Raw genomic sequence first — 27,412 nt, forward strand, 5'->3', positions numbered from 1 at the left:
AAAGAGAGAAGAATATCACATCATTATGAAACACGGAGAAACATTTTATGTTAACTGCAATTCCAGTATCATTCACTGGGCAGTTCATGGAAAGCCATAGTTTCAAAGATACCAAGTTGTTCCAGAACATTGTCTCTAGTACATTTGTGTCTTGGGAGTCTTGACTACGAAATGTATGAAGATGCAACGTCCATCCACAGCTTTTTCTCTTCTGGCATAACTAGAAGGCCTCCCTTCAGTGTATATTCTCTGCAATCTCATAAATTACAAATACCATCTGAAATTTTTCTCTCAGGTGAGGACTACCACACTCTTCCTTTACCTTCCTGATTGCCTGGAGATCATAGTAAAATTAATATTCTGCAATAAGTATCCATCTTTTAATTCTTGAACCCCAATTACAAAGCAATTTATGCATGAACCAAACAGCCTCTGACACTGTATATGCTTTGTTTCCATAGGAAACTAGGACCAAAAGAAAAAAAAAAAAAAAAGAGACCAATTGTACCCTTCTGAAGAGCTGTCCTTGCTGAGTTCTGTTTGCTCAAGGAAATGACATGGCTTAAGTTTGGATGTATACCTCTTCTTTAAGTCATGTTATTGCTGACAGAATATCTGTAAGTGTTAAAAGGTACTTCTCACATGGCTTTTGAGTAAATATATCAGTACCGAGGAACCTTTTCCTCGCTGAGGAAACAGACCTTTCCAAACCGTTTGACCAGCCACATATTTACATGTATCCAAATGCTAATCCATAATACCACGAAAAGAGGAATACGACAATAGGGGCAACAAGAACCAAAATCACAGACTACAGCAAGCTCAAAAGCATCAAGTTGCCCAACCCAATACAATATAAAAATATAAAAACAAAAAATAAAAAAAGATTAAATAACTTTCTCAGCCCTTGTTCTCACAGATTTTGCTCTTAGATTACTCTCATTACTGTCCATACTTCACAGCACATTGAAAGCAGGGTTTTACACTGCAGGAATCACACTAGTTCAGATCCCCAAAAATATGCATATTTATAATTCCTATTGAAATCTTACCATCTCCTAGGCCAGCACAAGCTATGGACAGGGATACCTTTAAAAGTCTAATCCGTTCTGCCTTCTGAAGGAAGGGTCAAAATAGTTATTGTACAAGAATGAACATTTAAGGGATCAAGTTACCATCTTACCACACTTTCAAAAGGTTGAAAAAAAAACACAACCAAACAAAAAAACCCATGTTAATACGAATAAGAGAATAATTTTGCACACTTATGCCAAGACATAGGTGTGGATTTTTCTGTCAGTGGTGGCTAGGAGCTCCCCTTCAGTTCCCACTCTTCATTTTAAAACCCATACCTTTGAGAATTTTTTATAAATCTGTTGTTTCTATCCAGCTTTCAAAGTATGACAAGAATAAATTACTGCAACTAAGGAAGTTCTCCCATTATTTCTTTAATGCAGTTTTGCATTAACTCCTTCCCTCCTGCAAACAACTTCCTTTCTGCTCTCAGATTGTCTAAAGGGTTTTCACAGAATTCCCATGTACTGATTGAAAATGAATGTTTTAAAAGGCCAAGCTGCCCTGCAGCCAACACAGCAGTAGTAGACACATCCTGCAGCGTAGCAAAGCCTTTATTTAATAGGACTTTCTCACACATCCTCCACCTCTGTGTCACCACACAGCAGAAAAGTTTCCTCCAGTGTTAGGAGGCACACACAGCCAAGAGAGCATGAGCTTGCATACACAATCTGGTCTAGGTTCCCTGGCTCAGTGCATAGCTGCAGCAGCCCACCCTTTCCAAGACAAGAACCTTTTCCTGCTGCCAGTAACTTAAAAAGTCATGTCATTCAAATAGTTTAAATCTGTCCTGAGGAATCAGGGTCAAATCACATGCCTGAAGGGAGCTGTTAAGACTGAACAAAACAGAATTTGTTTCCTTTCCTTTGTCTGTAAATATACATATATATGTTAATTCCCAGGAAATTACATTAAGACTTTTGAGAGGTTATGATTTATGTTACAAAAGTTGAGCACTTACAAGATAGGAAATGCTAAAATTAGGCAGTCCATATGACTTCAAATCTGCCTTCTACTTAAGTGTAGCATACGCAGACTTCAATTATGACTTTTCTCCACACAAGCCCTGCATCATGCAGTATATAGGTGGGACATAGCGACTCAGGAAAAGCAGCAGCTCTTCCCACATGGGTTGTTGGTCTCAGATGTATTTGCTGCAAGGAATGCTGAATTGCTTTGACACCTATTACCAGAGTACATTGCCTTAAAAATACTAAAGACATCACTCCAAAGGGAGATGGACAATACTAATTTTCCCATTATACAGGCAGCAGATAAACACACCAGTGTCCCCAGGTAAGTCTGGGTCACAAGTTAAGGCCTCTCATATCCTGGCCACATGCTACAGCTTCCAGACCTGCATATGTAATTACTGCTCGTTTGACTTTATCCACCACTGTAAGAGCTCAGGAGGTCTGCTATTCTGACCCCATGTCCCATGCGAGCAGACAGATTTTTCACTGAATTCTCTTGCATATTATTTACTCTCATGTTGTTTTTCTGCTTGCCGTAACATGTTCCTGTTAACTTTCAACTGCTAGAGCTAGTAAGGCAAGGAATTTGCAGATAATTAATTGCCTTATACAGTGCTTTAGTTTATGTCCAGAAACTAGCTCATCCTGTGCTCTAGAAGGGCTGAATGGGAGGTGGGGGGAAATCCCATAGAAAAAAGAATTACATAATCAGGTAGCTAAAGAAAATGTGAAATCACATATGTACCAGCTGACACCAACAGAGTTCAGCTTGAATGAGTAGCTTAAAATTCCAGAATTTTCTAAAAGTCGAGTGTCTGCATGTGCAACTTTAATATTCTTACAAGAGCCTGATATGTGCTCAAAGTCCTAAGGGTTCTTTAGTTAAAGCAGCTTTATAGATCAGTTGTTTATAGGAAAGCAGTGCAAAATAACATAATCTTATTGTTTACTACATTCTTCTGACTTCCCTTATCTCACCTTTTTCAAAATGGCAATCCATCCCCCAGAAGCAGATATTCTTTCTCTACCTTGGATTCCTTTCACATGACTCGAATTTCCATTATAGCTTCAACTCTGAATTTGCAAAGAAGGAAAGAAGAGGATGTGAAAGTTCCTGTATGAGAAGCAATTTATGTGCAACGAATATTAGCTTTTCTACACTGTCGCAGCAAGTGTGATAAGAAGCAGGCACCCATGTGCTGTATGCACAGAATGAAACCTTTCCTTAGCAAACAGAAACTGAAATGTTTGCCCAAAGGATCAAAGATTCACACTGCAAAAGACTAATATTAGAGGGCAAGATAACCAATTAGTGTTTCCAGGCCATGTGTAGAATTGATTATTATACTTAACTCAGGCAAGAATTTCATCCTTTGCCCCCTATAAACTACTACAGTGACACAGACCCTGTGAATGTAGGAGAAATGAGTCACTTCTGACAAGATTTATGTATGAAAGCATAGGTAAATTCATATTCAACTCACTATCTAAGGATCTGTCACTAATATAGGAATCATTTCCATCCCAATGCCTTTTTTTCCCCCTATGCCTAAATGCAGCTAAAAGAAAGGTAAATTGTGAATGCTTAACAGTGGTTTCTGACCACTCAGTCTGTCCTGTTTAAGCCAGGGAAATCTTTTGAAAAATAAGGTATCAATCAAAGTCAGTTTGGCTTTTGCAACTTGATCATATGCATAGGAAACTGGAATGTAAGGTACCATAATTTCTTAAAATATCACTACACATTTTTTCTATCCCATCCTGGACTTGCAGGCTCATCTTAATGTTTGCTAAATACAACAAATGAACAGTTTTATAATAAATATGGTAACATCCGGAAGGCTACAGCACAGAACGCTGTTTAGTTAACATTTAAAAGTGTGGGCTGCATAAAATTCAGGTGAAGAGCACTGATCTATTACCAAGGATATCTGTGTTAAAGAAATTCAGAGGGCTGCATGGACTTTGAGAATTAACACAGTATCTCCTGCTTCCCGTATATTATTATTGTTGTTATAAATGATATCCATAAGTTTCTATGTAATCTCACTCTTCATCAAAGTACATCCATCCTGTTCTTTTGAATTCTCTTTTTTTTTTTAAAAAAAAAAAAGTAAGCCCCACATTTGGCCTAACACATGCATACTGTTCCCTTTCTATTAATACCTCTTACATTATTGCCGAACAGTCAAGCTTTTCTAAAGCACTGAAGTAATTCTGTAATGCCCTTACTGCTGTGGAAACTGCTGAGCAAAACCCTCATGCAATGGGTCTCCCTGGCATTCTTTAACCCTGTTGGTGATGATAAAGTCTCATAAATCTAGGTAAATCTTTAATTATACCTTAGGAACACTCAGATGTTATAACTATGAAGTAGTAATAAAGAATACGCTGACAATTAGCTATAGTAAGCCTACACTTTATTTAATAAGGGGAATTGTTTCTAGGGATAAACTAGAGTTGCATCAGAGTTTCTTGTTGCAATTTTTACTTTTCTTTCACTAACTCCTTACTTTATGGGTTAGCATACATGTAGAGAGCATATATTACCCACTTTTTTTTTTCCCCCTCTCCTTTTGGCTAAAGTTTCTCTCCTTTACCTTTATCCTTTTCTCAGGAACATTTAGAATTTTTGGTATGGGAATGCCACTCTGGTTTTGGAAAAAAAAATAAGATGTAACTATACTTTTGCCATGTATAGCTCTTTCTAGTAAGATTTCTTTTTCACCCTGTCTCTGAAAATTAGCAAAGGTAGACCTCTTACTATGACTCTGAGGTTCTGGAGAAATTGGCAGAAAATCAGATTATGTCTGGCTTATGGTGTAAAAGACTGAAGATTATAGCTTTGCTTTTAAATGTTAGTGCTACATTTGCATGTATTTTCTAGTAGTGTGTGCAAGTTATTTATATCTTAAGCCAAAGCATACATTTAACCTGTGTGAATAATGCTGAAAGAATAGTAAGTTCTTTTACTTTGCTAATTAAATCATCTTGAAAAATGGTCTAGGTAGTAAGTGACAGGATTAACAAGGGCACTTTGCAGGATTCTGATGTTTTCTTGATTAGATCAGGAGTATTTTATATAGAAGCAGTATTTGATGAAGTGGTTTTAGCAACATAAATGAATGCACGACCCTAGTTTATCTCAGTATCTTCATAAAGAAGCCATCTTAGCTGTCAAGGAAGCCCAACCAAGAGTGAAAATGACCTTAGCTCACAGCTAAGCAAAAGGTCAGCTGAAAAGAATAGTGAGAACCATTATTCTCAGTTTTGATTCTATGGGTTAGCCAGCGCTATTCCCAAATAATGTAATGCATTGTACTGAATTTTAATAGGTTGATATTACAGTAGTATGAGGTCTAAACCCCACAAACTTATTTTCACTCTTTATCTTATTTCATTTCTGCAGGAAGCTTTCTTTTCTACAAGAAACAATGGCCTTCCTATTAATATAAAAAGCTTGCTGAAAAGCTTCTGTGAATGGGGCTATATTTTAAATAGATTCATTTCAAGATCAAGAACTTTTTTTTATATAAAATAGTAAGAGATGGTCAAAATACTTCTGCTGACAACAGCCATGCAAATTCTCTTTGCCTGTTTCCAAATGTGATTCCTAAACATTTCTATTTTTAACCTAGAAGTAATAATAAAACTGTCAAAATGTTTACATATACTACCTACCACCTGAGGTCTCAGACTGCTCTGTCAATATCCAATTAATTGCATTATAAATTTTATAGAACTAGAAAGTATAAAAATTCCCATTTTACAGATGGGGAAATGGGAGTATTAAGAATTCATGCACTCAGCCACACAGGAGCTAGCAAGAAGAGGGCTAGAATGAAGATCTCCAATTGCCCAACAGCAGAGCTCATTAGACAGAAGTCGAGCAAAGAAAAATATTGCATTTGTCCCTGTGATTTCAGTCTTCTAGATATGAAACAGTTTGGTACTAACACAATAGCAAAACATTTCCATGGATTGCTCCAGGAGGAGGGCAATTTGGATCAAGTCACAGTACCTCTCTGGCCAAAAGCAACACAAATAGACTTTTACAAAAATAAATTGCAAAATAACAAATGGTAACAAATATTTTTTCCATTGAAATATTAAAAAGGAGGGCAAATAAAAGCCAGAGAGGATTATTAAAAAGCTACCCTATCTTCATAAAAATTCAGTGTTGGTAAATGCAATAGCCTGGATTTAGTTTGCATATGTTATATTAATCCTGGTCATACTTAAAATGGAAGATAGCGAATATAAAGAAATCACTTCCAAAGCATTCTCCTGGAGAGTTTTAAAATGACAAAGAAAATCCAAGATTACTCACAGAAGGAACTGGGAAAGGACGATAAACCCCCAATTACAGCTTTTCTCTGACAGATGTCCTTCAGGCATTGAACTTGATTTAGGTTTATTTTTAAGACTACATGTGTCACTTACACTTTAGCAGATATACATGTCTCAAACACAGCAGGATTTATCCCATGGTTTGGTCAGGTTTCCTCCCATTCACTCTCTTGCCATAGTCTGTGCATATGGGTTGCACAGAAATCTACTCCAGTTACACAGAAACTTCAGGCTGTAAAAACAAACAAAAAAAACATTTTTGAAATTTTAAGATCTCGAAGCGCCTTGCAAACATTCACAAAATAAGTCTTATAAACCACTCTAAGAAATACTTTCTCCATATATCTTTGAAGACATTCTTTCCATGTAGTTTCCACACAGAGGGAGGACAGTTTCCCTGGGAGAGCATTTTTTTTTTTTTTGGCCAAACTTGAAATCAGAATTCCATGTTTTCAAAATGAGTTGCAGTAAAATAAATCACCCCCAAAAAAATAAATCTTAAATGAAAAAAAGTGGTTCAGTTGGAAAATTGTTTACATTTACAAAAACAAACAAACGGACAAATAAAAAACTATCTATCTAAATACTACTATCTATCTAAATAACTGGATACAGTACTGGATCAGTAGCCAATATCTTATCAGCTACAGTTCTTTAGGAACTTATTTCCTTACTTCCTGTGTGTTTTCTCTTTGTTTTTATTCCCTTCCTAACTATAGTTCTGGGAATAGTTTATTGATTATGACTCATTGCTTGAAATTACAAAACAATTTGGAAATCCACCATTTTCTCCACTTGTGACAAGTGAATTCAAGATATATTTGAGTTTTAGTGAGCTCAAGGAATATGGTATGTCAAACTTTTGACACAGAGGCTGTCTCCTGAAGCTTAACTGCCCATAAGTTACTTGAAAAATTCAGAGTTTAGTAGAATAGAAGTGTAAAGAATTTTTGTTTGCTTCTTTTTATCTTACTATATTTTCTTTCAACAATATGTTTGAGCTCACATTATCAGGTTCTTCACTCCTAGTCGTCTTTTTTTTTTTTCTTTCCCTTTGATATATTTACTAATACATCATTTTTTCCCATGGTACTTTTGAACTGATTACATCCAGCTTCATGTTGGATGAATTTCAGCTCTTTGTAAGTGCTTACAACACTCAGCACAAACATTGCTTGTGCGATCTAGGCTTTGGAAAGTTATTTCCTAAGCAGAGTAGGAATAAATGGATGTCTACAATTTAGTAAACTTGTATTAGCCTGCAATCTCAATCTAGATAACAAGGGTCTGCTACAGTCCCAACCCTGTACATAGTTTCTACTTCAACACAGAGAAATTTGGGGAATGCCTTTGCAGAGTGCAGAGTTTAGCAGGCTTGGTTTTGTTCTCCATTTCCCTATTAACTTTGGAAACTGCCCATATTTGATGGAAAAATACAGGGTAGAAAACAGTGGTGTTACCTATGGCATTAAGCTCTAAAGAAAGTTTGATTGGTATCTACTGCTTATGTTCCCAATATTACTCCAAATCCTAGATCTTGTACCAGGAAAGGATTTTGCCAGGGGAGATGAGGAACTTTGGGGTAACAGAAGTTACCCCTTTCTGTACAACAAGAGAAGACTTTTTTTCTAAGGATTGTTTGATTTTTTTACCCGCTAGCGCTTCATGAAGTTCTTTCCTACATTTCAGAGTTGTGCACTATTCTGGTATTAGAGGCTAATTATTTTAGAGCTGTGATCATATTATAGACAAGTGTGTATTTGTTGGGAAGCATTTTGTGGTCTATGGGGGTGAAGAGCTGCATGGAGGAGATGTTGCTGAGTATGCCCCCTGTCTTCAGTGGTGGTCTGTGTCTGGTCTCTGCCTCCCAGTTCAACAGCCTCGTGGACACGTAGATCCCAAGCATTCCCACAAGCAGATCATCTGTCCCATCTCTACCTTACATGAAATTAGCTAGGCACAGAGCTGCCATGATGTCCAATACTGAGACTGCTGGATCCCTGGAAACAGATCATGGGAGCCCTCTCACACATTTCCTTGCTCGGCTCGTTACTGTGGCCATCATATAAGTGATTCCTGGTGTCTGCAGGGGCAGTTATGCACTGATCCTCAACTAGAGGAGTAGAAAGCCTTCTCCAGGCTGCCAACACAATAAATAGCTGATCCTCAAGTTAAATATAAATCACAGTTACAATAGGTAAGCTACAGGTGCACTGGTGGATGTAGCAAGCACTTACTTTTTTCTCCCTTTTCCTGAACACTTACACTCTTTAAGCTCAACCCCTCTAGGTAGCCCACGTTTTCTATTTGCAAGTGAAGCTATTATTCCTCTAATCCTGGGCTATATATTGAGAGTTGTCACCTTTCAACTGCTTTCCAATCCACCAGACCAGAGGTTTTAAAGAAGGCATTTTGTGTGGATGCTAAAAGCTCCCAATAGATCTAGTGATCCAAAATCACAAGTATCCCAGATTCTGGACAGCTAATTTAAAGACTTGCTTATTTTTGGCCTGAGCCTCCCAGATTTGTTCAGTGACTATGATTCAAGTACAAGACAGATTCAAAAGAAAGAACTATTAATGTGGTCTCAAGAAAAGATTTTATCTATAACATTGAAAGTTAAAATTGAAAGTTAAATTAAAAGCAACAATGCCAATGATAAAAAATATGTTGATAGAAATGTTAAATAGGACAATTTTACTGTAGGCAAGTGGTTTCCAACTTCAATTGAATTCCTAATTAAAGCCATGACTGCTATTTATTGTGCAATATGCTTATTTGGTGCTGCAGCATCTGCTGCTTGAAAGCAGCATTCACCCTCCTCTCCTGGGTTAATTTAAGTTCACCCGCCTCCCCTCAGTTCAGCACTGGCACTGGAGTCTCACAGAAAGGGAATTCGACACATCGCAGAGATTTAGTACCTATCTGAAAACCCAAACCTTCTTTAATAAACACATCCTAAATACTAAAAAGCTTGTTTAAAAGTGGCAGGGACAGCACATAGAGCATCAAGGTGTCCCCATGAGTGTCATTCACCCTGATGCGATGCCCACAGTTGGAAGTCCTCTGTTAGAACTGGATGATTAAGAGAAGAAGCCTCCCTTTTCAGCCTCTCCCCCTAAATGCAGCCGCCCTGACAACAAAAGGAACGGAAGGCACTTGCTTTCTCCCCTCTCTTTACTCCTTCAGCAGCCTCAGCCATGGTGATTTATCATTGATCCAACTTCTCTCCTGAGGAATCCTTCTGGAGCGGGACCACCGGATCCATGTGCAGATGTGGGCGCTGCAAGGCTGGGTGCTCTGCTGACACATGGCAGGATCCTCTTTTTTCCATGTTTCTTTTGGAATTTAAATGAACAGGCAAACAATTGTGGGGTAAAGCAGGGGTCAGCATGGGAGAGCTATTTGCCCATATGGAGGGAGAAGGAAGAGGTAACACAAGGGAGAGCACGCAGCCATGCAGCAGGCCCTCCTCTGCTGCCTCAGCACCCTTACCCCTCACCATGCAGGGCAGCAGCTGATGACACCCTGCCAAAGGTGGCAGTGCTGCCACATGGAGCCAGGAGGGCCCTGTGCCCATCAGGGAGCAACACCCCAGGCTGAGGGAACACAGGCATCCCTTCCTCCTCCTCAAGGAGCTGGAGCTCTCCTAAAAGGACAGAGAAGATAATCCTCTAAAGCCACAGGAGCAAGCATCTTTTTCATGCCATGGCAAGAAGGGTGCACAGATTTTCCAGGCAAACATCTAAAGTAGAAGCATGTATCTGAACCAACTCACACACACCTTCATGTCCTAAGGTTTTAGTTACCCATAAGATAGTGCCAGTGCTGAACTGCCAACTGGTTGGTGGCCATCAGAGACCCCAGAACTGGATGAGGCCCTAGAAATTACCAGTCCTATTTTTTCCTGCCTCAAGGCATGATTTTTTTCCTGGTGATTGCAAGGCAGCACACGGCCCAGTCAAGTTGGCATTTTGGTCTTTGTCACCTGCACAGCAATTCACCCAGCATACCCTGCCAGGAGAGGCAGGGATGAGGCTTACCCTATAACAGAGACACTGTTGAATCAAGACTCCTCCTGCACAATCAATCCTTCGCATTTCTCTGAAGGTGCTAAATCTTGTAGTGGACCAAACAAACACATCCAGGCCTTATCTAAAGCATCTAGGTCTTCACAGGACAGCCGGGAGGTCTGTTTGGCTGCTCCAGCCAGGGCTGGCAGTATTAGGGCCAGGAAATGGATCAAAAAAATTAAAACCTTTGCACAAAGAGCATGCTATTGCCAAGGACTATAGAATATGACTGAAACATTAAAGAATTTTTAGTGACTCTTTGAGGGAGGGGGAGAATGATATGTTAAAACATAAGAAGTCTCTTCCAGCATAGTTTAAATTGCTTTACAATACTGATTAAAATAACAGAACATTATAGCTTGCTTAACTAAACATTATATTTCTAAATCCATTTTCAATTGTTTTCCTTCAATTTAAACATTTTGAGCAATTTTATTGCTATTCATACCTGTTTGATTTTTTTTTTATTAGAAATTAAAATGCATACTTTTTATCTAGGTTACAGAGTGCTGGTACATTTAACTCTTTCAATTCTGCAGATGAGCACAGGAGACCCATCAATGGCATAAACACAGTTCCTGTGCATTAGACTGAAACAAGAAAATAAATGTCTTAGAAGACTTTTTGTTAGTAATGACAGAATTGAAAGGATAAAGAAGTGAATGCAGGAGGCAGAGGGTGGGGTGCAACAGAGAAAGAGGGAGACTGAGAAAGGTGGAAGAAAGTAAAGCAAATGGTATAAATGACAGCTTCAAGATTAACTTCTTTGTTTGTTTATTCAGATCCCTTCTGTACATTTTGGGGGCTTCCCTCCCTACCGTTTGTTTGGCAGGAAAAACGAAGCAAAAAGAAGGTTTAAGAAATAAGAAAGTGAACTAATTGTGAGTAAAGAAAAGTAACAGTCTTTTAGACTGTGAAATACCAGTGAATTGCAAAACCACTTCTGTAGCAAGAGAGGCACCTAGAGTTCTCCTCACTTAGAGAGGCAATGGTTATCCATACTGAGAAGCAGCCAGCCATTTCGGCTCTGGTGAGGCCGCACCTTGAGTACTGTGTTCAGTTTTGGGCCCCTTGCTACAAGAAGAACATGGAGGTGCTCGAGAGAGTCCAGAGAAGGGCAACAAAGCCGTTGAGGGGTCTGGAGAACAAGTCTTACGAGGAGCGGCTGAGGGAGCTGGGATTGTTCAGCCTGGAGAAGAGGAGGCTCAGGGGCGACCTTATCGCTCTCTATAGGTACATTAAAGGAGGCTCTGGTGAGGTGGGGCTTGGTCTATTCTCCCACATGCCTGGTGACAGGATGAGGGGGAATGGGCTAAAGTTGTGCCAGGGGAGGTTTAGGTTGGATGTTAGGAAAAACGTCTTTACTGAAAGGGTTGTTAGGCATTGGAATGGGCTGCTCAGGGAAGTGGTTGAGTCGCCATCCCTGGAGGTCTTTAAAAGACATTTAGATGTAGAGCTTAGTGATATGGTTTAGTGAAGGACTTGTTAGTGTTAGGACAGAGGTTGGACTAGATGATCTTGGAGGTCTCTTCCAACCTAGATGATTCTGTGATGTCTGGACTTGAGCTGCACGCCCCATTTGAAAACCCCCCACTTTTGGCTTGAGATCATGGGCATTTCCCTCTCCCCTGCCACCCTTTGCTCCTTCTCCCGCTGGTGTGAGTGCACACCTTCACCCTTCACAAAGCGAGATTCACCCCAAGAACATGGATAAAGATAGTATAAATGGCCCCACCACATTTATGCCTGAAGCTTTCTAATTTCCCTAAGTCAGCAGAGGACGTTCAGAGACCACTAAGTGCTGGTAACCACATCAAAACATTAATTAACGCAACTATATTCCCACACAAATAAAACATTAATATGGTAATTTCTAGCCTATAACCAGCTGGTATCTTTTCCCCAGCTATATAGATAGTAGGATTAACAGTGCAAAGCAAGTATTATAACAAAGTCAAATTAATATCACCTTTTCCCTGTTTTATAATTCAGAATCAAACAATAAATTATAGAAGTCCTTTAGAAGCCATCTCTCATGAAATACTTCCCCCGGACCCATGCTCAAGCTGTAAATCTCTTTCCACTGAGCTCTGGTTTTTGTGCACTTCAAGGCTCCTCAATGACAAGATCTCAGTCCAGACGACTGTGACCATCAGACAATCCTGCATCGCTTTCCACTTGCTGTCACTGACTCTGCAACATCTCCCCAGCCTTCCCTCTTAGCAATTTTGAGATAAAACAGCCCACATGTTATTCAAAGGTAGTTGCTAAGGCTCTATTGTCATACAAACCAAGAACAGGAAGAGAAATGCTACTTGGTCCGAGGCAAAGCCAAGTCAATAGTTTTAAGCAGGACTGGTACTCAGTTAGCACTTTGTATCTGGGGACGGGGTGTTTTTATTTTTAAAAGTTTTCTCAGGCTCCAACTGCACTTGTCAGAAAACACACGTATATTTCTCCTCACTCTCTGCAATAATTTTGGCAGTGCCTTCAATGAAAAATGAATTTCATGAACATTAACATATTACACATACATAATTTGAAAGAACTATGGGGAAAACAAGCAGCAAAAATACGAACAGTGTCAGTTAATGAAAAGCTCACATTTTCAAACTGGTGTTTGGCTAATTAAAATTGAGTTAAGTGACTACAGCATTAACTATGTCAACTATTTAGCATAAAAAGTTGTTAAATATATCATATTGTATGTAGGAAGATCCTTGCAATCTTTAATTGTATGAAATAGTCATGTACTATTTAATTGCATAACTGGGTAGGGTATAAAATTCTCTTATATAAATTATATTTAGTAAAATATGTTAAAACAGGTTGTTTTTAAGATTGTTGAATTTTATGGATCGTATAATAGAATTAAAGCACATTCTTAATTGCATAATTATTTCCACTATCAAAGTCCAGCTAACAGCATAACTGCTCGTGTTTTCACAGTCTAAGGTAGAAAAAGACATCAAGCTAAGTGCTTGAAATCACTTAGCAAGACAATTTTCAATTCTTATTTGAACATTTTTTTTCCACAAAGTTTTTGACCAAAGTCAGTACAGTATCAGAACAGAGTCCTCCAATTACTGGTGGAGTAGTATTCCCCTAATATGATATTCCCCATCATATGTACATAAATATACGTAGAAAACTTCTGGCAACACTTTATAAAGATACTAACTTTATAAACATTAACATGGTATGGAAAAAACAAACAAACAAACAAAAAAAACAACATAGAATGAAGCCTGACAAACCTGAATATTTCCAGAGAGGATATTTTTTTGTGGGGGATCAAGAGAGCGCATGCGTGTGGAGGGGGAGAGTTTTGTCTTGGGAATAAGCCTACCTACATTACACTTCTGACATGGGGAAATCTGGATCCCTCTTTTTCCTTCATTCACAGAAGCACTGTTATATTTTTTCATCAACCACAACAATCACTTTTTGTTTGCAAAATTAGATGGGTTTCACAGCATACTCACCTCCCAGCATACTCAAGCAGCTATTGACTTCTCCAATAAGTTTATGCTAGACATTGCTATACACAGACACCATCACCAGTTCGGGACAGTGGCTGGGGTAGAGAACCACCCAGAAAAACACAACAGATAACATTCAACATTATTAAAGTTATTCATTTTAAAAGCGTTCTGCTCCCAGCCTGCAACATGACCCACCAGCAGTCAGGCTCCTGGTGTTGTTCATGTGGCTGAAGGGCAGAAGACCAACATAGATAACAGTGAGGAAAGCTCTACATGCTTTTCATGTGCCCCAGAGACCCACATCTCAACAGCACTTCTTTACCTGGCTGTGCACAGTCCCAGCTGCACATCTCATCATCAATCAGGAGTTTGCCTACCGACTTAAAGGGGAATTGGCTAGATGCTGATGCTAGAAGATGGAATAACAAGTGTACTTTACACAGCTGGGACAATAAAAGCAATTTATTATGTACCTGGATTAAAGATTTTCAACTTCATTTTTATTTTTTTTTTTAATACTACCCTAGGTGGCAGCAAGAGCTGTTATTCCTGGCTCTATATACACCACTTCTAAGTAAGTCATCTACCACTGATTCAAAACATAGTTGACACACAGTTTGTCCAAACCATCGTGCAATGGGCTACAGCCCACCCATTCCACTCTTCAAACCAGAGGATAAGGAGCTCTCAGACTCATTGCAATAGCCTCTTTTAGACTTAACACTCAGGTTACTGACTGAACCATCTCAACTAGCACAGAGCCAAAATCCAGGATTTAACTTCACTGCATGCAATGCACATACAAAAAAGGAAAATAGAAAAAAAAAGAGAGAGAGAGAGAGAAATTTAACTGCAGAGGAGAAGCAGATATGCAGTCCTTACTTTAGTCTCAATAGCTGTGCAACTAAAAGGCAGCTCGTGGAGCTGGCAAATCCACCTGTGTTCACTCAGAGCCTCTCTTAAATTCCCCAGCTCCTTCCCTTAGACAGCCCTTGCCAGATCAGGTGGTACTGCTTAGTCAACTCCTGCTGCTGTAATTTCATACCACCTCCGTTTGGGGTACTTTGTGGGTTGTTTTTTGTTGTTGTTTTGTTTGGCATTAAATAGCTTTTAGTTGTCACTTTCCCCCATCCCAATTTCCCCTGATTGTCTTGTTAAAACCAAATGATACACATTGTGTGAGTCTATCCAGAAAAGCCCATGTTAGTCTGCTAACAAAGAAATTTATTAACTACCAAAATCATGTGTTTTTTATACCATGCTTAATCAATCCTAAGATAAGAAATCAAACCTTTGATTCCACATTTAAATTCAGTTTCCAAGTTTCAAAAGGAATACAGACATGCGAAACATAATAATTAAAAGGCCAACTGATACATTTTTATTGCCATCCTTTCTAGACAGGGTGATCCACTGGATGCAAACTCTATTTTAAAGTGGTGTTTTGTGATCATTTTGATCTACCTTGCACTCATTCTTGCATTAATGTTTATCACCTCTGATGAGAATTGATATAAACAAGTATAATCAGCATTATTTTAGCATCCCCATTACACAAACCCTTTTGGGTAGTTTTATGAAAGAGAAAAACATGGTTGTATATTTAATTAGAGCTAGTCATCTTTGTAACAACCTTACTAGTTTTTATAGCTACAGCTGTAGTTATAGTTCAGCAACAGTATCAACAAACTAGAGAGAGTCAAGTGGTCACAAGAGGAGAGGCTAAGGGTACTAAATTTGATTATCCTGAAGAATCAAACAATCACAGAATGGTTTGGGTTGGAAGGAACCTTTAAGGATCATCTAATCCACCCCCCTGCCATGGGCAGGGACATCTTTCAGCAGCTCAAGTTGCTTAAAGCTCCAGGGAATGGGGCCCCAGAGATTAATTGTAGTCTTATACTACCTAAGGCAGGGTTACAGCAGGGACTATGCTCAGAGATGCTTAGCAAAAGAACAAAAGGCAATAGTCATAAGCTGCAGCAGGGGAAATCCAAATGGGAATTAAAAAAAAAAAATCACAACAATGACTGTGACTATTTATACAATGGGACAGTTTGCCCAGAGAGACTGCAGAATCTCCATCCACAAACATTTTCAGTTTTTGTCTGGATAAGGCAAACCAGAGTGACCTTTTCTAGTTTTCAGTATATGCCTGTGTGGAACAAGTGTTTGGGCATCCTTGGCCCACCAACTTAAATCACCTGATTCCAGTGCATGCGTAAAACAAAGCAGGAGAGCACCTGCGCATCTTCTGTCCTGCATGTGATGAATTCAGGCAGCCTCCACAGAGGCAACGTCTCCTGGAGCATTTCTTTTCTTGGACAAAATATCTGCCAGTTTTAATTTCGATATGCAGGAGAAAATGCTTGCAAAAGTAACAGAAATATGGAGAAACTTAATTGATGAGGGTCCATGCCCCGTGTATTTTAAGAAGTAAAATCCCTCCGGAGTTTATGTCCAACTGAAAGACCTCTGCTTTACTGAGAGAGAAATTCAGAATCCTTCTGTGGCTCTTGCATGCAAAAGCATGTCTGTGGCAAATGGCAGGAAAGAAAGAGGGCGTTTCACATGTGTTTCTCCAGGGGAATGCAAGAGGCAGGATTCCCTCCGTTTACTTTAGCAATTTACCTTGCATCAATAATCAAGAAACCCCTAGATCAATCATCACAAAATCTTAACAAATACAAGATATCTACTTAAGCTAAAAAAGCTTCATCTGCTGAATTATGAGCCAAAATGGCATCATATATTCTTCAGTCCATACACAAAAGCTTTCAGCATAAAAGCTTTTCTTTTTGAGGCAGATGACTTTGGGGGTCATTCTTATGCTAATCTCACAAAACAGTGTTTGGTTTTTGCTTCCTGGTAGAATAGCATGTCCTTAGGTCTTGTCTTGCACTTTTTTTTTTCTCAGTTGTAATCTATGACTAGATTGTCATTCAAGCCTCTGTGCTTGAATGTCTCTGTATATCCAGACTGACTCCTGGCTCTCAAACAGAAAGAAACACACTGCTACATGGATCAAAGCAGGTACTTATGTTAAAAATCACCCTGTGATGGGAGCTAGGGACATTTAAGTTGTCAAGAGAAGACAGAAGGCCCACATTAGGAGACTGCAGCCCAGAATAACTAGACTCTCCCTCTACCTTTGAGGGTAATGGCATTAGAAACCCATACAGCACTTCGCAGTGTTGCCAGTCATCGCTCTCTCTGAAGATCTGTTCCTTTCACTTGAGTCACTAGGAAGTCTGCAAGCCACACCTAATATGGAGAAATCCTTCCTAAAATTTGGGTAATGAAGTGGCTGTAAAATGAATGGCAGCATTTAGAACTTTCTGTTTTCTCTGTGTTGGTTTTGTGTGTGTGTGTGTGTGTGTTTTTGATGTTTGTTTTTTTTCACTCTTTCTGAAACTGGAATATGAGAGTTACTAACAAAAGATAATCTACATTTCCTTGTCAGACAAAGTTTATGAGTTTTTTGTCCCAAATAAAGAAAAGACTTGATGAGAAGCCTTCACATGCAAAGCTTCAAGAAGATGAATAATTGTTGATAAAAACTTTGATAATGAAAAGTTTGCAAATCTACTCACTGCTGGGAAAAAGTAAATAAATAAATAAATATGTTCTCATAGCAAGGAAAAGCACAAACACAAAGAAAGTAATCTTGCATGATTATGTAACAATATATTCCTTTTCCATTAATATATACATTCACATTACTTCTTCTAGAGCAAGACAGACACCAATTATTATAGATTATCACTTCTTTATACCATGCAGGGTGGTCTCCTTTTCTGTGTCACTTCCATAACGTGACGGTTGTGTTGTATACTACAGTGAATAATGTCCTAGTCAGTGATACTGAATGTATTTATGATGAGGACCCAAGAGACATGTCTTCCTGCTGCTGCTGGTAAAGAGCACTGTGGTTCTTTACTTTATTCTTACCATATTGTTACCGATGACAATTCTGAGCTGCAAGGTGAGAAAGAGATCTGAATCCCCTTGCTTTGGGCTGAGTTCCCTGCTCAATCTCTGTAGAGCATGGGTTTGCAAAAACTGGATATGCTACTGGTAAATTGTGTAAAGCATTCTCTCTAGGAAAAGTCTGGAATAGCATTTACCCATTTTCATAAAGTATTTTCAGCTCATTGGATGAATACCAGTCTCTTCACTGTGGTATTAATATACTATTCTATTCTTAATTGTACACAAGGTATCTTTGAATATGATTGTAGTCCTTAGATAATAATGCTATACAACTAGCAACTCCTACACATCCTCGTCATCTAATCCACATCTATTTCTTTTTTACTTCAGTATTTTCCTTTTGCATTTTCAGAATATACCTCTAGAAGAAGAAGGTGTGGTGGAATCCTTAAACTGATTTCTGTGATTTGGGAGTGAATCACAAGGGTATGAAAACTTTAATTAGCTTTGGTAGTGCGACTGTAAATCAGGCGACTATACAACTGCAGTTAGGCTTTCTGAGAGGTGAGGTTAAGTACAAGGGAAATCATCTTAGTTTCTTCTAGTGATCACAGCCACTGAAACACAGACTGCTGAGGTGTTTTGCTGAGGTGTTTTGTCCTCTCCGGTTTGCATTTGACAGGAACATTCTGATGCTCTAGTGATTGCTTTCACCAGTGTAACCCTCCTGCCCACATGCACAGACAAGGCACCGCAAGGCCAACAGCCTTTTATAATCATATCCTCGGTACAGGCAGTAGCCAACTTTCACGTCCAAGGAGGGATAGGATTTGTGGTGTAGGAAGCAGCTGTTTGGCTCCAAGATTTGACTAGGACTAAGCGACCTTGGAGCTTAGAGAGGCTTACAAAATGTACATTATGCCATATCTAGCTCAGGATTTGACCTTCTGTGTGAGCTAATGAGGTTAGAGTTATCAGGAATTCCATATCATGACATGAGACACAGCTCCACTTTCAACACAGGCTTTTCAAGTATTGCCATACAGCTTAAGTGATATGACTTTACTGTCATTCAACTTTGTCTTTTATTAGGAACCAAAATTTTATAAGTCAAGAAGTCATGTCAAATAATAGAGTAATATTTGAGATGTCTTTGAATAGGGCTTTCTGCATTCAAAACCTCTTAAATATCTGCTTCTTTGTTGCTCCTCCTGGAATATAGCCCAGATTTCTCTGAGCATTGCCCCTGAATTCCAGGCTGTGCTGGAGAATAGGGAAGGCTGGCTAAGGAAACTGCAGGTATTTCGGAGGAATCGTACAAAACCTTGCCTTTTAAACCAGTGCATCTTAATGTATTTAGACAACTGCCAGGTCAGTTGTGGGCCCACACAGTTTTGAATTTCTTCTTTGGGAAATAATGCAGAGATTTCTCTCTGAGGTACTGACAGGTGCTGACTGCAAATCACCCAAGACCTATTTGGAATTAATGTACAAGAAGACAATAAAAATAAATAAATAAAACAAGTGTCTAGAGTTTACAAAAGAAAAATTGCAAGAGAATGTTGATTTATTTATTTATTTTATACAAGTACTGAAAGGATGGAAAATTAAGGTTGTACCTATATTGGACTAGAAACCCAAAAGGAGGTAGGAAATTCAACCATGCAATGGAGGCTTTATAGATAAGGTTTAGTACTTAGTAATGAGATATGAGCTTTTTGTAATGTTTGAAAACTGCACCGTATCCTCTTTAGTACACTATCAGCTTTGCACTGGCTCAAAAGTTTAAATACTACCATAAAAAATTCTCAAAATTTTCCTGGTTGCTACAGTTTTTTGCAGACTGTACCAAGGTATTTTTACCGAGGAAGTTAGCACAGGTTGATATACTGAATTACGTAGCAAGCTGTGGGAAGAATCTACTCAGCTCCTAATTTTCATGCAACAATCCTAATGATTTGGATTCACTATAGGGCACAGTGAAGGTTGTTTACTTGCCTTAATTAGGTATTTCCCTACTTTAATATGCTTGCATTTCTTTTAAGTTTAATCCTATCTATTGAATTTTGTGGGCTTGTAAAAGTTGTTTTAATGATAACTACAACACCCTGGTTATTTCTTTGCCCCATGTTAGTGAAATGCACTCTCAACTTCTCAACTTCTTCTGTTTTAACTCAAGGTTTTCATTAGGAAATGTACAGAGATTCTTTTATTCCAGAACTGAATTTTGTTAAATCACATTAAGTACAAATTTCATTTGCAATTTCTTTGCTTTGAAACTGAAAAATAGTCAGTTAAGGATCCTTTTCTAAAAATTAGTGGCACTCATCTACAAATCTCAGCTTGACATTCCTGACTCATTTGATAACTTCCCAACAGTTGAATACGAAAATTATATTTTGAGCCACAAGAGTTTTCTCACTCACAGGTAGGTCACAGGAAGGTAGTCCCAGGTGAAAAATTTTGTCAGAAACCATGACATCTATACCTCCTTCCTGTAACATTTTTCTCTTCAACAAGTAGAAGTATTCTGGCTCAGATACTGACTGAAGCTCTCAGATGCTATGCTCACTAAGCAAGCTTTTCAAGTGCATTTGCTTGCTACAGAAGAAAAGCAAAGTCCAGCATCCAAGCAGCCCCCTCCTGCATCTTGTCTGGGAGTTCCTGAGCTCCTGGGGGCCACCACAGCTCTGCTTCTCCTTCTGAAATGGCACCAGAAGCAGCAGTGTTATCACCATACCCCTCATCCAAGATTCACTGCTTCATGTCAGCACTGAAGGTGGAAGGTAGGAGGAGAGGGAATGCACTGAGCTGTGATACTAGCTGGCCATCAAAGGCAGACTGCTGCTTCCACACAAATGACAAGGCAAGGGAAAAAAACAATTTTCCACAGCTGTGGAAATTCAAACCCATAGCCTCCCAAGTCTGTATTAGAATTTCCATCCTCCAAGACATGAAGCCCCTACAGAATCTATAGGCCAGTATTATTCCCTAATATTTGCTTTTGGACCTAAATTCTGCTGTGGGAATATGAATTTCTTTGGAAATCAAAAAGTGAAAAAGTGCAGATTTCTCTCAAATCCTTTTAATGATGTCTGCATACAATTGGAATCTCACTTTTTTTTTTCTTTTTTTTTTTTTCCCCTCCATCTAGATATTACATTAGTGGAAAGGTCTGTTTGATTTTTTAATTTATTTTTGGTGGATTTTGGCTCCTTTAAAAGGGACAGCCTGCTATAACAGGTGCATTGCAGGCAGGTGCTGCATAAGGTTCCCTACATAGCTCTGCCAATGCTTTTCAACCATGATGTACAACACCCCTGGTACTCCTGTGTGGGGCCTCCCCTCCGTTGGAGTTTCCAGGGTTATGAATTATGCCATCGTGTATTCATTTGGACAAATGTCCACTACTGACTAGGTCAACACCACTGAACTTGGCTCGCTGGTAACACAAGCCAAATCTTGGAAGGCTAGTGCTGAGCATTTAACCCACTGTGAGGTCTTCCTCAGTTTTTCTTTTTGATTCAGTCACACTTTATGTACCCTGACTCCTATGCAGATGATTTGTGGCAATTGCGTGATGTATGAGGTGCCATTTGTAAAATATTATTTAGTGTAAAACATGATGTTTTTTCTGTTGATTTACAAGTTGGATTTATAAATCTGCACTTCTCACAGTTTGAGTTATATATCTTGCCTCTGATTTATAAAACTCGCCAGTAAATCTTTAGCAGAAAGTTTTGATTCAGAAATCATTATTTTTAACATTAGATTTAGCTAAAACATTCAACTGCTTTATAAGTCATGAAATGGATTTACATACCCCAATCTGGATTTACAAATTCTACAGCAGATTTACAAATCATGCAGAGAAATTCCTAAATAAAATGCTTTGATTTATAAATCTTCACTTTGCACTTAGGATACAAGTGACTGATTTATTACTCTGAAGCTATACAATACTGGTTTAGTTTACAAAATCCTACTTTTACTTTAAGTTAAAGTTCTGATTTATAAATGCTGATTAGGTATACTGCAATATAGGCCACAAGAAAGTAAAACTGTTTGGTGCAGGGCTGTTTTGCAAACAGCTCTTTGCACACAAGAAAGGTAAGACATTTCTGAGAGGTCATAGGAGACCATCCTAAACTTAAAAGAAACTCTTTCTTGCTAATAAGCCCAGGGTTTTGCAATGCAACATCTTGCCTACCCTGACAAAATCATTTCTCAGTTTAAAAAGCTTTCTCTAATCTCAGTCTCAGCCCCAAACTATAGGTAAATAGTTTGAGTATCTCCAACAACTCCAGGAGTTATGGGGACTTCTATTGAATGTCATGAGGAGTTCCATCAAACACTGGAGGAAATTTGTTCCTCTCAAGTGAGCTTAATGGTTTCCAGCTTTCAGGTTCTGTTCAGATGTCATTTATTTGCACCATTCCAGCCCAGGTGTTTTCAAGTATTCAGAACCAAGTAGGAAAATACTCCGTGAATGCCTCATTCTTTGATGTGCTCCAAAAACACTTACATGACCAACAGGGCATTTAAATATTTTAGATACCTGAGAAGCTGTTCATCATTAATACCCATCAAGGAATCAGAAGGGATACTGGGTACAGACAGAACTGTCGGATAGTATAAACATAAAATGCAGTGGAGTAGAAATTAAACAGTTCATTTTTAGTAAAAGCCAAATTTCCTGGAAATGTTTTGTTAACATTTTTTAGAAATTACTAATAGAAGGCTTAATCCAAAATGCAAAATTCAGAGTAATTATCTGAAAGTCAGCAAAGAAACTCAAGCATCCTGTCAAACTGTGGGATGTGGTGCCAGAACGCAGCCATCAAAGATGAAGTTCCCTTTCAAAGCTCACTTCATAAATCTTCAGGAAATATGAGCAGACTGGAGAGCCCTGCTGATCTGAAGGAAATTTTTATATCTGGGTAGCTCTATTAGAGGTTAACATCAACACTGACTCTAGGAGAAGTCCTCTTTCTAACAGAACTGGAATAGTTACATAATACAAGGCTGCTGGAGCATAGGGTTAGAAATCACAGTCGTTGATTTATTACCATCTTCTAATGCAACCACCAAAACTTAAATCCTTCCAGACATTTGGGTTCCTAAACTTCAATTTAAGTTCAACATTTACTTAACTCCGAGGGTCTGACAATAAAGGTGTCTTTTTATGATCTCTTCCCTTCTTGTCCCCGAGTTTCCACCCCTGTACAATGGGTCCAACAACAGCCATGTACTGCACCAGTGTGCTGGCAGCTGGTAACAAAGAAAGGAAGTTCGAGGCACCACGGGGCAAACATTGCTCCTCTATTCTCTCTGCTCACCCTCCCACCTACTCAGGGAAATATTCAAGATATGTAGTGTGCTCATTCAGGAAATGTAAAGAAGATACATATGAACTGACACTCTTTGTTAGTCATGAATGCTTTCTTTTATTAAAATAGCTTGTGAAAAACTAAGAGCATGTACTGTGTTCTCCAAATGATTGATACGCTACATATAGTATACTTGATTTTAAAACGCAATTCTCAAAAGTTCAGCTTACCATTTGTAAAATTGAAATGATATTTTTAAGCACTCTAAAATCTACAGATGAAAATGAAATATAAGAATAAGGTATTATTTTATTACAAAATTATTATTAAATTGTCAGTTTTGCAAAACTATTGCATTTCATTTTGCTGTCAGATTTTTGGAGTAGAAGAAATAGTTACACAAGATTTAGGCCCTAGCATTTACTAAATAAAATGAAGATCTTATCCAAAGCCAGGGAGAGGAAATGACAAGGGTCTAATTTACTTCAGCAAGCTCTGCATCAGACCTCTTCTTGATCATACAGTTAATATTGTTAGTACAAACTTCAGTAAGCTCAAATGCAGGTGCAAAATTGATGTGCTTACATGCATATGTATTCTACAATCGCTTTGGCTGCAACCAACAGAATGACTCTACTAGGGATGACCAAGAAAATTCAGCTAAGTTTTGTTTGTGAGGGTGAATTATCAGCTACTGCAACTCCATAACTGCTACATAAATACACTTGATGGTTCGGGACTGCAGCAGTCTGAAACTAGATTCCTATATTCACGGTAGGTTAAAATGCAGCAGAGGCACATAGATGCCGTACCGTACTAGATACATGCAGAATAGTTTTTAGTTTTCCTTTTTCAGAAGACTGTAGTGATGACACGTGAAGGAATAGCATTATCACTTTGCTGATGTAAGGGCTGTAGGGCTCGGTCCCCAAGCTGTCCCACGCAGGGGGCACAGCCACCCACCCTGCTGAAGTCCCCACTGTCATTCCTGCCGCAGGGAACTGGCTGACCTAACCCTACAGGGATCATCCCAAGCAGCTCTTCCCAAGGTACGTGGGGCTGACCGCTGTTCCTGTTGCCCTCACATCTTCCCTAGCCCTGCTACACACCTGTGGAGCAAAGTCCTTCCTCAAATGCTGCTCGGTGCACTCAAGCCGCAGGCTCTGCAGCACAGGGAGGCTGGAGCACCACTGCCTTGGCCCTGGGCAGCACCCAGCTGATTTCCCACCCGAGGGGCTCGGGGATGTACTAGCGCTTTGCAAACATCTCAGCAGTTGAGACTTCACATCTTAGATCGCATTGTCTGAATGATATCAGCAAAAGTCAGCATACATTTTCCCCCAGCTAATGCCAATTCTTTCCTATTCACTTTTAAATCCTTTAAATAATATCCCATTATCTGTTGCTTTGATCAGCTCACAGAGATCTCTTTAAGAAGTCCACATTTACACAGTAGGTACCTTGCTGTGATGTCTGAGGCACAGCAGACATCTGCATTTGGGATAACTACAGTATCTCAGCACCATTAGGAGATGATTTTAGGAAACAACCTCTCTTTGAATTAAGGCTCCTATTACTCATGCTAGCTTAAGCACGGCTGACACTGCCGCAATCAGAGGACCAAAGTATTTCCTGATGCACCCTCACTACTGGAACCGTCTCAGTGTAGTGCCATCATTTGGTGTAAGTAGGAAGAAAATTAAGGCTGTGCTTATGCTCTTGAACTTTCCCTTAGTGCATTTGGAGACTGACAGAAGATATATGCATCCAATTATTGAAATAAAAAGGTCTTGAAGAAGAAACCAAATTGTTTCACCAACATATCTGCCAGAAAAAAAATAATAATCAAGGGCAGGCCAGGTTGTTATGATCAAGTACTACACAACATCTAATATCTTTCCTCAAGTGCAAATCTTAATGGATTGGCTCTCAAAACACATGGGATCAGATTTTCTACTTGATCCTGTAAGCCTACAGCTTTATGTGCGTTGTACATCTGATCAGCCATGTGACATGCTCAGACACTCAGACATGCACATCTTAAATGTGTATTTACTATGGTGCTGCCACATCTGAATGCAGCTACATGTGCACGCATGCAAGCAGTAGATGCCATCATGCATAAAGCAGGAATCTGCATGTCTGGCAAACCTGCCAGAAAATGCCACTCCATAACTCATTACTGACAATTTCACAGTAGATCTACCTTTGATTAACCATTAGTCAAGCCCCCAGCCTCATTGGTAGTCCCAGGAAGTGCAAGTTGAAAAGAAGGATTTAACTCCACCCCCCCCCCCAACCCCCCCCCCCCAAGCACTCCTCCCAGTATTTGCAACATGCCACCTGGGAGATCTTTTCATCCATATTTTGCATCTATAGTTTGTCCAATCAGATCCTGGAAGGATGAGTCAAGCCACCACAATGCGAGGTTTTATACTGAGAAGATGACTTGATTGGCAAGATTTTGCATTTAGCAGCTTCCAAATGTTCTCTCTATTCTTAGAGAATACATATTTCCCTTTAAGACCTTTATAAATTCTTTGTCATTCTTTTAGGCGTACATGTTCACCTACCTCCTTAAATTCACTTGGAGACATTATTTGGAAACGAATAGAACAACACACAGTCATGTTTTCATATTCCTCTATAGTCTAGCAGCCGCAGTTTACTTCCAGTGTGTTTGGTTCAAATGTGGTGGGTCTGGTTCACAGCCCAATCCTACCCTGGTACAAGAATTTGACGTCACTGGGAACTCTGCCTCCTTACAGCATGGTTGAACGGCTCCCCCAGTTCAAAGCCAGATTCATATCTATGTTAGATTACTTGCATTTATTTTCCTGACAGGTCGCCTTTTGCTGTAATTACAGTAGTAAAATTTTCTGCACCCATGCTAACCATTTTGAATGTTCTCTGCACAGAAATAAGAGCATGCGTGTACTGAAAGATAGGTCTACAGAGCAAAAGAGTTTTAACGCTACTCTCCCTCTATCTTCATTGTGACTAACATCCATTCAGCCACAGATAAGAAACAAAGCTTGTAAAGTTATTGAGTATAGCTCATTACGGTGCAGCAACGGTATTTTGGTGAAAATGCTTCTCTGACCGAGACGTACAAATGTCCTCCAGAATCACCACTTTGTGTGGAGCACTCTGTGATAATGAAAGATATTGAAGATTTTTATCTCAGTTTGATAAGACCTAGCAGACCAGCTGAACACACACCTGGCCCACCCCTCCCTACTAAAAATTGTTTCCTGCCATGTTTTCCAGGGTTTCCCCCATTCAGTGTTTAAAGCTCCTAAGTGATGGGGTTTCCCTACCTCCCTCAGATGACCGTCCTGCAGATTAATCACATCTTACCATTAGGAGCTTCTCCCCTGACATCCAGGCTAGAATTTCCCTCTGAATAACATTTTATTTTCATGCTGCCACTTTCTTCTCTTCCTTGCCTTTCTTTCTGCGAGCTACCCTAAGTACTCCTTCTCCACACTCCAGGTCCAACTCTCAGCCCGTTAAAGCTGCTCTGCCTCTCAGTGGCAACACGAAGCAGCCTCAAAGCCAGTTTAACACCCAACAGAGGATTTCCTGGGAGGAGCGGTGTCCTTGGCTCCGTGGAGGGCATCTTACCAGGTCGACAGCAGCCTTTTCCCGCCTTGTGGTGCAGAGCAGCTGGTTGTTAGTGCTGCACTGTAGCTGAAGTGCCAGGCTGCTGTGGATTGCTGGTTTGGTCCATGCCAGGCTGCATGGCAGAATTGGGGTGCCTTTGAAATCTGCCTCTGATACTGCCTGCCATTCTTCCCCTCCCAGACAGCAGAGCTGTTTCCCTTTTCCCCCAGGGCATTAGTTTATATTTGTCCCAGCTGACATTCCTTTCCTTATTTCTTTGGCATGTTTCTGATCTCAGTTTCCTTTCTATTATTTCGCTGCCTTCAGTGATATTTATAATGTCTCCAATTTAGTATCATCTGTGAATTTCATTAACCGGCTGTTTACTTTCCTCTTTCAGGTCATTAACGAGGATGTTAAATAACACTGGACCTAACGCTATTCCCTGCATTGCATTAGTAGGAAACTTCTCTACACTTGATACATTGCCTTTTATTGTTCTACTCTGTAGAGTTCTCTAGCTGGGCGTTCAATCCACATGCAGCATTTCTATTCAGCAATTGATTGTGAATTAATTTCTCAGGTAA

The 27,412-nt window shown here is 39.4% G+C and overlaps 1 long non-coding RNA gene across 1 annotated transcript in view; it reads right to left on the reverse strand.

Moving 5' to 3' along the window:
* Positions 1-14,276, reverse strand: part of LOC308176507 — a 75,694-nt gene extending 61,418 nt beyond the window's left edge. Inside the window, exons 1-3 of the long non-coding RNA XR_013938289.1 lie at positions 14,152-14,276; positions 13,957-14,048; positions 6,492-6,630 (exon numbers count right to left, since the gene is read on the reverse strand). This is a non-coding gene — a long non-coding RNA (uncharacterized lncRNA). The remainder of the gene's footprint in view (positions 1-6,491; positions 6,631-13,956; positions 14,049-14,151) is intronic.
* Positions 14,277-27,412: the final 13,136 nt, after the last annotated feature.

Source organism: Anser brachyrhynchus, assembly GCF_964034855.1.
Source record: "Anser brachyrhynchus genome assembly, chromosome: 12".
Taxonomy (NCBI): domain Eukaryota; kingdom Metazoa; phylum Chordata; class Aves; order Anseriformes; family Anatidae; genus Anser; species Anser brachyrhynchus.